This window comes from Thalassophryne amazonica, chromosome 17, assembly GCF_902500255.1.
Source record: "Thalassophryne amazonica chromosome 17, fThaAma1.1, whole genome shotgun sequence".
NCBI classification, from domain to species: Eukaryota; Metazoa; Chordata; class Actinopteri; order Batrachoidiformes; family Batrachoididae; genus Thalassophryne; species Thalassophryne amazonica.
In genome coordinates, this window is record NC_047119.1 from 65,550,697 (window position 1) to 65,566,152 (window position 15,456).

A 15,456-nucleotide genomic window follows, 5' to 3' on the forward strand; every position below is an offset into this window, starting at 1 on the left:
ACAGTAGTACAGCTGAGGGAGAGTTTAAAACGTCTGTCCTGAAGGAAACAGCATCCCATCAAACCTTTTAAGCGTATGAATCAGAAACAGAGTGAGGTTAGGCAGCAGGTGTCTGAGGTGTTCCAGGAGTTTGGCATTCTGTCCCTTCAATAGAGATGCAGACTTTCAGAGATCAAAGTCCATTTTACTAACATCATTTACAGCTGTTTGGTTGCCTCCTCTAATCATGTCACATTTGCACTTGTGTGTGATTTAATTGTTTTTAAAGGAGGACTACTTACAAATGAACACAGTCATAAAACGTGAATTCTTTGGGTCTGGCCTGAAAATTGACATTTTAGAACAACTTTTTTAGCTAAAGAATAGGTTCACTCTTTTACAACCCTAGTCATATTAAAACATAGTTAGCAAGCATGTGAGTGCTTCTAATAACCTTTAACAATTTCTTCATTTGCAAGAAAAAAATAATAATTTTGATGATGCAATCAGCCATCTGAGGAGATAAAAATACACAGTCCTCAAAACAGAAAATCATATATATATATATATATATATATATATATATATATATATATATATATATATATATATATATATATATATATATATATATATATAGTTTGTTTGTGGTATCTCTGGTGGACAGGAAATAGCCTGCATAATAATATTAATTTAACCAGAGGTTTTATTTAAGTTTCTAATTTTTTCAGCATAATTATTTCAGTTACACATCAAACTAGATGCTAGAATTAAATTTTGCGATGATACTAAGGATATCAATCAATCAATCAACTTTTTTCTTATATAGCGCCAAATCACAACAAACAGTTGCCCCAAGGCGCTCCATATTGCAAGGCAAGGCCATACAATAATTATGAAAAACCCCAACGGTCAAAACGACCCCCTATGAGCAAGCACTTGGCAACAGTGGGAAGGAAAAACTCCCTTTTAACAGGAAGAAACCTCCAGCAGAACCAGGCTCAGGGAGGGGCAGTCTTCTGCTGAGAGTGGTTGGGGCTGAGGGAAAAAAAACAGGAAAAAGACATGCCGTGAAGGGGGGCAGAGATCGATCACTAATGATTAAATGCAGAGTGATGCATACGGAGCAAAAAGAGAAAGAAACAGTGCATCATGGGAACCCCCCCACAATCTACGTCTAAAGCAGCATAACCGAGGGATGGTCCAGGGTCACCCAATCCAGCCCTAACTATAAGCCTTAGCGAAAAGGAAAGTTTTAAGCCTAATCTTAAAAGTAGAGAGGGTATCTGTCTCCCTGATCTGAATTGGGAGCTGGTTCCACAGGAGAGGAGCCTGAAAGCTGAAGGCTCTGCCTCCCATTCTACTCTTACAAACCCTAGGAACTACAAGTAAGCCCGCAGTCTGAGAGCGAAGCGCTCTAATGGGGTAATATGGTACTACGAGGTCCCTAAGATAAGATGGGACCTGATTATTCAAAACCTTATAAGTAAGAAGAAGAATTTTAAATTCTATTCTAGAATTAACAGGAAGCCAATGAAGAGAGGCCAACACGGGTGAGATATGCTCTCTCCTGCTAGTCCCCGTCAGTACTCTAGCTGCAGCATTCTGAACCAACTGAAGGCTTTTTAGGGAACTTTTAGGACAACCTGATAATAATGAATTACAATAGTCCAGCCTAGAGGAAATAAATGCATGAATTAGTTTTTCAGCATCACTCTGAGACAAGACCTTTCTGATTTTAGAGATATTGCGTAAATGCAAAAAGGCAGTCCTACATATTTGTTTAATATGCACTTTGAATGACATATCCTGATCAAAAATGACTCCAAGATTTCTCACAGTATTACTAGAGATCAGGGAAATGCCATCCAGAGTAACGATCTGGTTAGACACCATGCTTCTAAGATTTGTGGGGCCAAGTACAATAACTTCAGTTTTATCTGAGTTTAAAAGCAGGAAATTAGAGGTCATCCATGTCTTTATGTCTGTAAGACAATCCTGCAGTTTAGCTAATTGGTGTGTATCCTCTGGCTTCATGGATAGATAAAGCTGGGTATCATCTGCGTAACAATGAAAATTTAAGCAATACCGTCTAATAATACTGCCTAAGGGAAGCATGTATAAAGTGAATAAAATTGGTCCTAGCACAGAACCTTGTGGAACTCCATAATTAACTTTAGTCTGTGAAGAAGATTCCCCATTTACATGAACAAACTGTAATCTATTAGACAAATATGATTCAAACCACCGCAGCGCAGTGCCTTTAATACCTATGGCATGCTCTAATCTCTGTAATAAAATTTTATGGTCAACAGTATCAAAAGCAGCACTGAGGTCCAACAGAACAAGCACAGAGATAAGTCCACTGTCCGAAGCCATAAGAAGATCATTTGTAACCTTCACTAATGCTGTTTCTGTACTATGATGAATTCTAAAACCTGACTGAAACTCTTCAAATAGACCATTCCTCTGCAGGTGATCAGTTAGCTGTTTTACAACTACCCTCTCAAGAATCTTTGAGAGAAAAGGAAGGTTGGAAATTGGCCTATAATTAGTTAAGATAGCTGGGTCAAGTGATGGCATTTTAAGTAATGGTTTAATTACTGCCACCTTAAAGGCCTGTGGTACATAACCAACTAACAAAGATAGATTGATCATATTTAAGATTGAAGCATTAAATAATGGTAGGACTTCCTTGAGCAGCCTGGCAGGAATGGGGTCCAATAAACATGCCGATGGTTTGGACGAAGCAACCAATGAAAATAACTCAGACAGAACAACCGGAGAGAAAGAGTCTAACCAAATACCGGCATCACTGAAAGCAGCCAAAGATAACGATACATCTTTGGGATGGTTATGAGTAATTTTTTCTCTAATAGTCAAAATTTTGTTAGCAAAGAAAGTCATGAAGTCATTACTAGTTAAAGTTAATGGAATACTCAGCTCAATAGAGCTCTGACTCTTTGTCAGCCTAGCTACAGTGCTGAAAAGAAACCTGAGGTTATTCTTATTTTCTTCAATTAGTGATGAGTAGAAAGATGTCCTAGCTTTACGGAGGGCTTTTTTATAGAGCAACAAACTCTTTTTCCAGGCTAAGTGAAGATCTTCTAAATTAGTGAGACGCCATTTCCTCTCCAACTTACGGGTTATCTGCTTTAAGCTACGAGTTTGTGAGTTATACCACGGAGTCAGACACTTCTGATTTAAAGCTCTCTTTTTCAGAGGAACTACAGCATCCAAAGTTGTCTTCAATGAGGATGTAAAACTATTGACGAGATACTCTATCTCACTTACAGAGTTTAGGTAGCTACTCTGCACTGTGTTGGTATATGGCATTAGAGAACATAAAGAAGGAATCATATCCTTAAACCTAGTTACAGCGCTTTCTGAAAGACTTCTAGTGTAATGAAACTTATTCCCCACTGCTGGGTAGTCCATCAGAGTAAATGTAAATGTTATTAAGAAATGATCAGACAGAAGGGAGTTTTCAGGGAATACTGTTAAGTCTTCAATTTCCATACCATAAGTCAGAACAAGATCTAAGATATGATTAAAGTGGTGGGTGGACTCATTTACATTTTGAGCAAAGCCAGTTGAGTCTAATAATAGACTAAATGCAGTGTTGAGGCTGTCATTCTCAGCATCTGTGTGGATGTTAAAATCGCCCACTATAATTATCTTATCTGAGCTAAGCACTAAGTCAGACAAAAGTTCTGAAAATTCACAGAGAAACTCACAGTAACGACCAGGAGGACGATAGATAACAACAAATAAAACTGGTTTTTGGGACTTCCAATTTGGATGGACAAGACTAAGAGTCAAGCTTTCAAATGAATTAAAGCTCTGTCTGGGTTTTTGATTAATTAATAAGCTGGAATGGAAGATTGCTGCTAATCCTCCGCCTCGGCCCGTGCTACGAGCGTTCTGGCAGTTAGTGTGACTCGGGGGTGTTGACTCATTTAAACTAACATATTCATCCTGCTGTAACCAGGTTTCTGTAAGGCAGAATAAATCAATATGTTGATCAATTATTATATCATTTACCAACAGGGACTTAGAAGAGAGAGACCTAATGTTTAATAGACCACATTTAACTGTTTTAGTCTGTGGTGCAGTTGAAGGTGCTATATTATTTTTTCTTTTTGAATTTTTATGCTTAAATAGATTTTTGCTGGTTATTGGTGGTCTGGGAGCAGGCACCTGGGGTAATGAGGGGATGGCAGGGGGAGAGAAGCTGCAGAGAGGTGTGTAAGACTACAACTCTGCCTCCTGGACCCAACCCTGGATAGTCACGGTTTGGAGGATTTAAGAAAATTGGCCAGATTTCTAGAAATGAGAGCTGCTCCATCCAAAGTGGGATGGATGCCGTCTCTCCTAACAAGACAACTGAACTTAAAAAAGACAATTAAAGCCATATGCTAATGGATATCCCAATGGATGTATTTCAACTTACAGTTGTATGTAAAAGTTTGGGCAGCCCTGATGATTTCCATGATTTTCCTTTATAAATCATTGGTTGTTTGGATCAGCAATTTCAGTTAAATATATCATATAGCAGACAAACACAGTGATATTTGAGAAGTGAAATGAAGTTTATAGGATTTGCAGAAGCAGGGGTGGTGGACAAGTGGTTAATGCGCTTGGTTTCAGTGCAGAAGGTTCCAGGTTCAAATCCCACCTCTGCCACATTTCTCCATGTAATGTGGAGTTGCGTCAGGAAGGGCATCTGGCGTAAAACCTGTGCCAATTCAATATGCAGATCCACCTTGGATTTGCTGTGGCGACCCCGAGTACAAACAAGGGAGCAGCCGAAGGGACTTACTGCAGAAAGTGTGCAATAATTCTTTAAACAAAATTAGGCAGGTGCATAAGTTTGGGCACCCCAACAGAAAAAATACATCAATATTTAGTAGATCCTCCTTTAGCAGAAATAACAGCCTCTAAACCAGTGGTGTCCAAACTATTCCAGAAAGGGCCGAGAGGGTGCAGGTTTTCTTTGCAGCCACTGACTTCAGCAGGTGATTTCACTGATTAAAATCCCTTTGAGCAGGTGGGATGAGTTCATCAGTGAAATCACCTGCTGGAGTCAGTGGCTGCAAAGAAAACCTGCACCCTCTTGGCCCTTTCCGGAATAGTTTGGACACCACTGCTCTAAACGCTTCCTATAGCTTAAAATGAGAGTCTGGATTCTGGTTGAAGTTATTTTGGACCATTCTTCTTTACAAAACATCTCCAGTTCAGTCAGGTTTGTTGGTTTCCGAGCATGGACAGCCTGCTTAAAATCACACCACAGATTTTCAGTAATATTCAGGTCTGGGGACTGAGATGGCCATTCCAGAATGTTGTACTTGTTCCTCTGCATGAATTCCTTAGTAGATTTTGAGCAGTGTTTTGGGTCGTTGTCTTGTTGAAAGATCCAGCCCCGGCGCAACTTCAACTTTGTCATTGATTCATGAACATTGTTCTCAAGTAAATTTTAGTTTCATCAGTCCACAGCACCTTATTCCAAAATTAAGCTGGCTTGTCCAAATGTGCTTTAACATACCTCAAGCGACTCTGTTTGTGGCATGTACACAAAAAAGGCTTCCTCTGTATTACAGCATCTGCTTGTGCAAAGTACGCTGTATAGTTGAACAATGCACAGAGACACTATCTGCAGCAAGATCATGTTGTAGGTCTTTGGAGCAAGTCTGTGGGTTCACTATGACTGTTCGCTTCAGCTTATCTGAGATTTTCCTGGCCTGTCACTTTGGGCCTTAACTAGTACTGTGCCTGTGGTCTTCCATTTCCTCACTATGTTCCTCACAGTGGAAACTGACAGCTGAAATCTCAGCTTTCAGCTTTTTGTATCCTTCCCCTGACCTTTTCAGGTCATTTGGGAGTTGTTTAGAGGCTCCCATGTTGCCACTCATTAGAAGAGATGCAAAGAGGGGAAACATTTGTAAATGGTCACCTTAATTACCCTGTCTCTTGATTGGATTCACCTGTGTAAGGATGTCAAGGGTCAATGAGCTTACCAAACCAATTTTGTGTTCCAATAATTAGTGCTAAATGTATTCAAATCAATAACATGACAAGGGGGCCCAAATTTATCCACCTGCCCAATTTTTAAATAATTTTTGTACACTTTCTAGAAACTTCATTTCACTTCTCAAATATCAGTATGTTTGTCTGCTATATGATATATTTAATTGAAATTTCTGATCCAGACAACCAATGATTTATAAAGGAAAATCATGAAAATTATCTGGGGTGCCCATACTTTTGCATACAACTGTATGAGTAATTTGCATGAAGCATGTGTCAGCAATCACTTAACTTACCTACAACTTATGTCCCGCATATACAGAACGTATGAGTCATGCGCTGCCATGTGCCAAAAATATTGTGCATGCCCAAAACTTTTTGAGGTACTTGCCGTATTATGATGTATATCAGTGAGCTTCAACGTGCTCTTAACTTATACAAAACTCACCTATAACTTAATAGATGTACTCTAGCATATGCCAGTGTTTTTAATACACTTGGTATACGCTGGCTAAATCGTCAAGGTGTGACAGGGGTGTTAAAATACCAAATACGAAGTTGCCACAACTGTGTACACATCTTGTAATTTTATGCCTAAAGTGATCCTTTTTGGTGGGCAGCTCGTGTTTTAGAGCATTTTCTAAAGTCCCTTTCACACCGTGCTTACATAGAATTGCATTGTGCTGCGTATCAAATACGCTGTAATGGCTGCGTAAGTTGCACGCAGGGGTAAAAAAAAGGAAAAAAACTCTTGCAGGCAGGATGAGAGAAACTTGGTTCCATGATCTTTTTTAACAAACTGTTTGGACATGTAGATGGATTTGATACGTTGAAAGAAGTCAGAATACATTATTTCTGTCTAGAAGTAAAACGACATTATTTAATGTGCCACAGTCGTGAGAGAACTTAAGAAGGTGAAAGCGCTATGGAGTTGCAGCCGGCGATCGCGTGCGTAATCGTCCATGGTGGATGGTGGGCCTCTCACTGGCAAGTCATCCGTGAGGAGTTATACTGGATGTGGACATATCCTCTCACTGGCGATCGGTCCATGAGCAGGAGTTAATGGATTGTATTTAATGTGCTACAATTGTGAGAACTTGAGGAGCTGCAAGAAGCTGCACTCCTCAATGACGGATTGTGTGCGCGATCTGTGCATGAGAAGTGGATGTGGACATGTCCTCTTGCTGGCAGTCTGTCCACGAGGAGTTAGTGGATGTGGAAGCTTGGCCGGTCCGCCTCTTCTTCCTTGGTTTTGAAGCTTCATTGTGAGCAAAATCCAGCGTGATGAATAGCATCTATCAATGCAGGTATATACTGATTAAAAAAAACCTAAAAGGATTTTTTGCCCTGGCGTAGATTGCGGAAGCTTGGTGTACATTAGCACAGTGTTGTGTAGGTTTACATCATGGAGCTATATATGAGAACTAGAGAGCGCAGTCGCGCTGAGCCGTGTGCCGACAAGGAGGCGTGATCGCCATTTTAATTCCAGGCAAGTTAGTGATTTGCGTGCATAGAAGTTCACTTAGTCTCATCAAGAAACAGGTGGAATATGATGGAAAGCTGCGCTTGTTGGCAAAGCCACAAACGGAGGAACAAGGGAGACAATATTTCCTACCATAAGTAAGTGGTTTTGGTTCTTCTTGTCACTTTGTGATATTTGGATGATAAACAGCTGTATGTCTAGTGCCGTACCTGTGTTGCCCGATGACACGGACCATTAACTCTTCACTTATGTCTAGTTGATATTTTCCACTGCTAGACGAATGTCTAGTTAAAATACTTGTCGTTAGTGATTAAAATTGTTCAACAAGACGGGGGATTTTTGTTTAATTTGCACCTTAAAATAATGAGATTATAATGACCCGCGCTGTGCCGCTCATAGGAGCCGCGCTGTGTTGAACACAGCAGCAGCTCAGCCTGGCAGTGTAGCTTAACAGCGCAGATCCGTGTAACTTTCAACACTAATATTTGGGAATGTGTGAGTGTCAGAGTAAGTTTAATACTTTCCTGACATAATTTAATGTAATTTAATTTTACTGGCTCGATATCCAGGTCAAAATGGCATTTTAACATGTATTTTGCGAGCATTTTTCTGAGTGTGTTCAGTCACGAATCTCCATTGAAAATGCATTAACATCCGGGAACTTCAGTATTTTGCCAGGTTAGGAGGCGTCATGTTGCTGTCCATGAAGGTACGTTTTCGCTTAGTGTGCAGCATTGGGACTGCGCTCTCTAGTTCTCATATACAGCTCCATGGTTTACAAACAGTAGCGGAGTGTTGTGTAGACTTGCGTGGAACACTGCATCTGTGCTGTACGCTGACGGTCTGCAAAAAAAAATTAAACGTTTAATTTTTTGCATCCATTTCACTGAGCCCTTTGCGTCCCTCTGTGCCCCTCAGCACATTGCCACGTAGGGTTGCAGAAACTTGGCATAGGGCTGCATAGTCTGTACGCGGCATTACGCAACTCTAAGTTGGCCAGTTGTGAAAGATAATAGACAATCTCTTCAGCATCACCCTTAATCGGATCCACAGGACTCTTCCTAGAGCTGGCCGCCCGTCTAAACTGAGCAGTAAAAATGAAAGTTTCATTGCATTTTACTTTTGATGGCAGCATCACAAAATTCTTTCAGTTTGTTCAGGAAAAGCTAAGCTAAGTGGCATTTTATTTTCATTTTATAGAAATGAAAATAAATTTTTATTTTCATTTTTATGGGCTTGATCTGGTCCTTCTGATTTTAAGGAGTCTAATATCAGCATGATAAGTAATCATAAAACACAAATCTGCAATTTTTAAACTGATTTCTCTCACATGACCCATTTGTGCTTGCTAAGAATGGATTAATATGTCTAATATGAGTTGGGAAAAAATCTACTCTTCAGGGCTGTGAAATCTCTGCGGATTTCATCATGGGGGTGCGGGGGGTGTTAGTGTTGTACTCTTTAATCGTGATCGTTGCTGTGTTTTTAAAATGCTTATCACGAAGCGTTCTTTTTTTTTACGACATGCAAGTTTTATAAGTCCGCGGACACTGATCTGTGTGTTACAGATACATAGGAATAAATGCCACTCAAAGCCTGGCTGTTACGACAGTTGTAAAGCGGGACTGGTTGGTTGCTGCGGTGACACTGTCTGGCTCCTGTGCGAAGCTTAGCTAAACGTAGCATGTGGACATCGCAAACTTTTAGAACTTTCAAGTTTTTAAAAGAAGAATTTTGCAGCATGTCTGTGTCACGGAGCGACATCAGACAGAGCGAAGATGGTGAGGAAGACGGTTTGAAAAAGTCTGATAAGGACAAGAATCCATGGAATTGTTGCTGGCTTCATGAACACACCTGAAAGATAAACGGGAAAAGCGAACTGGTAAGAATTTTTTCTCTCTCTGGAAAATAAACATTGTGCTGTTCAAACAGAATTTCAGAAAAGATTGTGTGCCTTTTTTCTTTCATTAATCTAGACTTTCTTTCATTGAAAAAAAGACATTGTGGCTTTGAATGAATTTAGGCTACATGAATTTACACAACAATGTAAATTACTTTTTATTAATGTAGACTTTTTTCATGGAAAAAGACATTGTGGCTTTGAGTGGATTTACAGGAAATTAGGCATGTTAATGATATTTTACCCTGATTTTAAAATATTGTACAAGCTTTAGCTGGTGTTTTTGAAATACTTTAACAGTCTTTTCAGTCTTCATGAATTTCATGTAGTTTAATTGTTCTGAGTTAGTGCATAATTTGGTTTACAATTAAAAGGAAGATCATTCCAGGTCCTACTTCCACGTCATATTCTGTTATATCATTGACGGTTCAAATGAAAGGTTGAATCTAGGATCATTTAAATATGCACTAATTTTGAGATTTGTTCTTCCAGGAGATGTTGAAAATGTATCAGTAGATGAAAATTTAATTTGGTTTGTGGGGCCCCACAAGGCCCTAGACCCTCCTCGGGGTTGGGCCCCCCAGACCCCTGCGAATTTTCCTTGGACTTTACAATTTTCATTTCACAGCCCTGACTCTTAGATGCATCGCAATGCGAACATGGACAATTCTGAATCAAATAGGAAATGTTAGTAATTGATTTTATGAACATTAATTGCGGGGTTTGGAACCCAGCTGATGGCCACCATTAATGAGAAGTTTTCATGTTCCTTGTGTAAACCTGTTTCTTCTTTTACTCAATTTCAATTTTTCAGTTTATTTTCATTTATATAACGCCAAATCACAACAGAGTTGCCTCAAAGCGCTTCACACAGGTAAGTGCTTTGAAGCTTTGATCACTCAAGTCATTTTTTCTACTGGTAAAGTACTTATTTTAAGTAAGTAAATTTGCCATACGCCTTCATTAGAGCTTCTCTCTTCGTAAAAGTCGGAGGAGACAACGCTTGTTGCAGCTGGAGTTTCCGTGTTGTTGTGTGTAAAGAAACCGAGAAACCATGAGTACCTTCATGGGGCAACAAGTTCTGGCACCATGTGATCACAGTTTTCAACTTCAGAATCTAAAAACGCAAACTAAACAGTCATGTGAATGAAGCGCTTGCTTGCACAGGCATCCGTACATCTACGATGGGCTGTTGGCACCCTTCGGTGGTCTTGTCGTGATGACCAGCTAAAAACCATTGCTGAAATGACGCTGGGCTTTCCAGGGTGCAAATAACCTGGGCAAGATTTGTGGAGGTTCTGGGCTGTCCAGATGGCAGTACCTTCCTCTAGGCATTGCTGGTATGTTGCAAAGTAAAATCCAATACATTTGGTACCAGCACAGCTGCAGGAGTTGCTGGAAGGTAACGTGGTACATTTTCCATCCACCTAAGGGACTCCACTCCCGATTTTCTGTTGGTGTTTACTCTCCCTGGTCTTTATCTCTCTTGAGATTGTCCCACAGGGTAGTGAGGCTATTTACCCACAGCTGGGGGTTTGGTTCATGGTTCATACTGACATGCAGCCTCCAGCCATGTGCCACTCATGTCCTTTCACACTACTGGAATAGCAACAATGGAAAGCACACTACAAGCTACACTAACACCCTGGTGCATCACATTAACCATTTGACACACGCTTGTTTGCACTGCAAAAGAAAATCTCTGCATTTGTCCTGATCGTTCCGCTGCAAGCAGACATTCTGTTGTTTCACAAATGGCCAAGAAAAAATGCAAATGTAGTATTTGCTGAGTGTCATGACTGATCACCTAAAATAGTTTGCACCAATATTTTCATTTTAATATGTACTGGAAGTGAATTGTGGAGCCAGCCCAGTATCACTTTTTTTTGTTTGTTTGTTTGTTTTTTTTCCCCTGTGCCCTGTCACAAAAAGTGACCAATTTATGTCACAGTTTTTTTTATTTTGCTATTTATAATCCTCTACTTCTCCTAACTCTGACCATAGCGAAAGCGTTTAACCCCCCTGACCCCACATTTCATGCCTCCATCATGAAATGAATTTTTCGTGCCCCGTCACAAGTCCATAGATTAATGTACTTTTCGTAATGCCGCCACAAACTGCCGTGATACTGGGTTGGCATGTGCGCACTTTCCTGTTTATCCTGCCTGAAGAAGATTCCCACCCCCTAATGCAGGGGGATTCGACTCATTCCAGAAACGGCAAGGGTGCGGGTTTTCTCTGCAACCACCCACTCCGCCAGGTGATTTCACTGTTTAACTGATTCCATCTGCTCAAAGTGATGTTAATCAGTTAAATCACCTGGTGGAGTGGGTGGTTGCACAGAAAACCTGCACCCTCGCCGTTTCTGGAAGGAGTCGAATCTCCTACCCCTAATGTCTAATGTAAACTTTTTCTTTAATTCTTTGTTTGAAGGAAACATGCACTTGAATTAATTCTCTTCAAGCTTCCACTTTAATTTGTCCCGTAGTAGGTGATAAAACAATTTTGTGGATGGCTTTGATTTATTTTGGATTAATTCACACAGTAAATATTGGTTTTCAGAAAATCATAACACTGGCTTTAAACCTCATTGGTGCATCTTGTACTGTTGCATAAACACACTTTGTATCAATGAGTGTATTACTATACTGGATGTGATACCAATGCCTCTAATGCAGATAAATGCCTGCACCTGATTGCACTATTGGCCATTATATTACAGAATAAGTCCAGTTTCATCATGACAATTGCAGTTAATAGCAAACACTGCAGCATTCATAATAAAGTGGTTTAACATTCCCAATGATGTGAGTAAAGTCTGCACCTTGTAGTTATGTTGCGGTCCAGAACAGCTTTGAAGGCAAAATTACATTTATTTATTAGTGTCAGTCCTCATGTTTGTATTGCACAAAAGCAATAACTGAATTCACTACATTTAACGGCCCCATGTTGAGACTTTTTTTTAAATGTGCATAGAGCATCTTTGAATGCTTTTCTGATGGTGTAAAATTTTTGTTTGTTGAAAATGAAACAATCCTGGTGAAATTAAACACTTTGACTTTTTTTTTTTTGTCCTTTCCTTTTGTGTTTTCCCCCTCACCTTTAAAGCACAAAGAATAGAGAACATTATAGAAACATCGTCAGACTTTGACTGATGACCTCGCAACCGTTTCCACTGAGATCTTTGAGTGAGATGAAAAATATCAAAGGGTAAAGAAAAGTATTCTTTACAGAGTGTTCTATTTGTGGTTCTTGGTTTAAAATCAGGTCAGTTAGAGAAGCCATATATTTTAAATGATTCAAGGTCTTGGGGGTACTAATCTTATCAAAGAAACATAGGTTGTGAAATCAATGTAGGATAGGTTAAAGGCAAAGAAGAAAGTGAAAGGGGGTGAAAGAACATACTAATACACCACACATTACGCACTATAACTAAATTATTAAAAAGCTGTATTAAATCAAATCAATTTTATTTATATAGCGCCAAATTTGGCGCTATATAAAAAAAAAAAGAAAAGAAAGAAGAAATCACAACAAACAGTTGCCCCAAGGTGCTTTATATTGTAAGGCAAAAGCCATACAATAATTACAGAAAAACCCCAACATCAAAACAACCCACTGTGAGCAAGCACTTGGCGACAGTGGGAAGGGAAAAACTCCCTTTTAACAGGAAGAAACCTCCAGCAGAACCAGGCTCAGGGAGGGGCAGTCTTCTGCTGGGACTGGTTGGGGCTGAGGGGAGAGAACCAGGAAAAAGACATGCTGTGGAAGAGAGCAGAGATCAATCACTAATGATTAAATGCAGAGTGGTGCATACAGAGCAAAAAGAGAAAGAAACACTCAGTGCATCATGGGAACCCCCCAGCAGTCTAAGTCTATAGCAGCATAACTAAGGGATGGTTCAGGGTCACCTGATCCAGCCCTAACTATAAGCTTTAGCAAAAAGGAAAGTTTTAAGCCTAATCTTAAAAGTAGAGAGGGTGTCTGTCTCCCTGATCCGAATTGGGAGCTGGTTCCACAGGAGAGGAGCCTGAAAGAAAACAATGTAAAGAAGACTCATGGAGCCACAAGGCCACGTATGTGAGGGCGAGAAAAGAAAAAGGACTTGGCTGATATTGAGTGTTACACCTGCGGTAAAAAGGGACACGTGTTGTGTGTTGGGGGGGTGTGGCTGGACATTTTGGTGTTCTTTTCTTTTCTTTGCTCTCCAGGTGGTATGAAAACTGATTTGTCTGTGGAGAAGGTGCTGGCAGAAGAGTCCTTCACCCTCATCAACATCATGTGCAGCACCTGTGGATGGTGCTCACATGCAACCTTAAAGACTTTCAGCTGAAGCAGATAATTAGATGGCGTTCTGCATTTAAGCCATGTGTGATTCAAGCAGAATTGCCGGGAACTCGACCTTGTGATGTTCGTTTGTGAGACGCTGAGGACCGCGCCTAGGTTTGACACATCGTGCCTGTGAAGCAGGAAGGGTGAGGGACACATGCTGTCAGCACACATCAGAGGTGATTAATTGTTTGACTACTTGTTGATAGTAACTTGGTATTTTGTTACGCAGTAGATTTGAATTGTGATGAGAATTGTGCAGCTCTCTTCTCACTGCTGTGGCGTGCGGACAAGTGATCCTCCACCTGTTGTGAGAGGCTGCTCATTTGCATAAAGCTTAAAATACAGACCTGAATGTGTTGCTGATGGTGTGTGTCTTTTGAAGGATATTGGTTGTAACTGCTGACTTACCTCACCTCTTCTATCCTTCACAGAGTGTTGTGTGTTGGGGGGTGTGGCTGGATGTTTTGGTGTTCTTTTCTTTTCTTTGCTCTTCAGGTGGCATGGAAACTGATTTGTCTGTGGAGAAGGTGCTGGCTGAAGAGTCCTCACCCTCATCAACATCATGTGTAGCACCTGTGACTGGTGCTCACATGCAACCTTAAAGACTTTCAGCTGAAGCAGATAATTGGATGGCGTTCTGCATTTAAGGCATGTGTGATTCAAGCAGAACTGCCGGGAACTCGACCTTGTGATGTTCGTTTGTGAGACGCTGAGGACCGCGCCTGGGGTTGACATATCGAGCCCGTGAGGCAAGGAAGGGTGAGGACACTTGCTGTCAGCACACATTAAAGGTGATTAAGTGTTTCACTAATTGTTGATAGTAACTTGGTGTTTTGTTACGCAGTATACTGGAATTGTGATGAGAATTGTGCAGTTTGCTTCTCACTGCTGTGGCGTGCGGATAAGTGATCCTCCACTTGTTGTGAGAAGCTGCTCATTTGCATAAAGTTAAAAAATACAGACCTGAATGTGTTGCTGATAGCGTGTGTCTTTTGAAAGATATTGTTGTAACTGCTGACTTACCTCACCTCTTCTTTGCTTCACAGAGAGTCAGTTTGTCGTGTCCACCTGGGGGGTGTTTGTCTGGTGGTAGTGGGTCCAGGAACGCCGGGCTTCTATCCTTTTGGGCGCTTAAGAGCGTGCCAACAGTCACTCCACCAGAAGGACGTTGTTTCAGTTTTGTACACATTATTATGCACAGGTGAAAAATAAATTGTTTCTGTTGTTGGAAACGCTTTCTGGTTATTTTTAGCGCTGGGTTCTGTCTGACGCAGGTCCGCTCCTCAACTCGCGTTGACACATAACACAGAGAGTCGGTTTGTCGTGTCCACCTGGGGGGTGTTTGGCGGTAACAGTGAGTCCAGAAGCGCCGGGCTTCAATCCTTTTGGGCGCTGGAGAGCGTGCCAGCCTTCACTCCACCAGAATGACGCTGTTTTAGTTTCTACACTTTGTTTAGCACCAGAGGGTGACTCAATAAATTGTTTTTGTTATTGGAACCACTTTCTGGTTATTTTAGCGCTGGGTTCCGTCAGACGCAGGTCCGCTCCTCAACCCGCGTCGACACATAACAACATGACCAGGACCTGCCTTGACTTATCCCAGGTGAGACGAGAGGAGCGAAGATTGGACACACCGTTGCGAGATAGAGAGCTCAGTCGAGGATGAGGCCATGACCATGTGAGGAAAGTTGATGAAGAGGCGGAGGCAGAGCCGACACCTTTCTGTTTTTTCAAG

The 15,456-nt window shown here is 40.9% G+C and overlaps 1 long non-coding RNA gene across 1 annotated transcript; it reads right to left on the reverse strand.

Moving 5' to 3' along the window:
• Positions 1 to 2,975: 2,975 nt before the first annotated feature.
• LOC117530004 lies at positions 2,976 to 12,563 on the reverse strand. The gene is made up of 3 exons (XR_004566167.1): positions 12,346 to 12,563; positions 8,508 to 8,510; positions 2,976 to 2,993 (listed from the first exon to the last, which is right to left on the reverse strand). It is a non-coding gene; the product is annotated as an uncharacterized LOC117530004 (long non-coding RNA).
• Between the last annotated feature and the right edge of the window lie 2,893 nt (positions 12,564 to 15,456).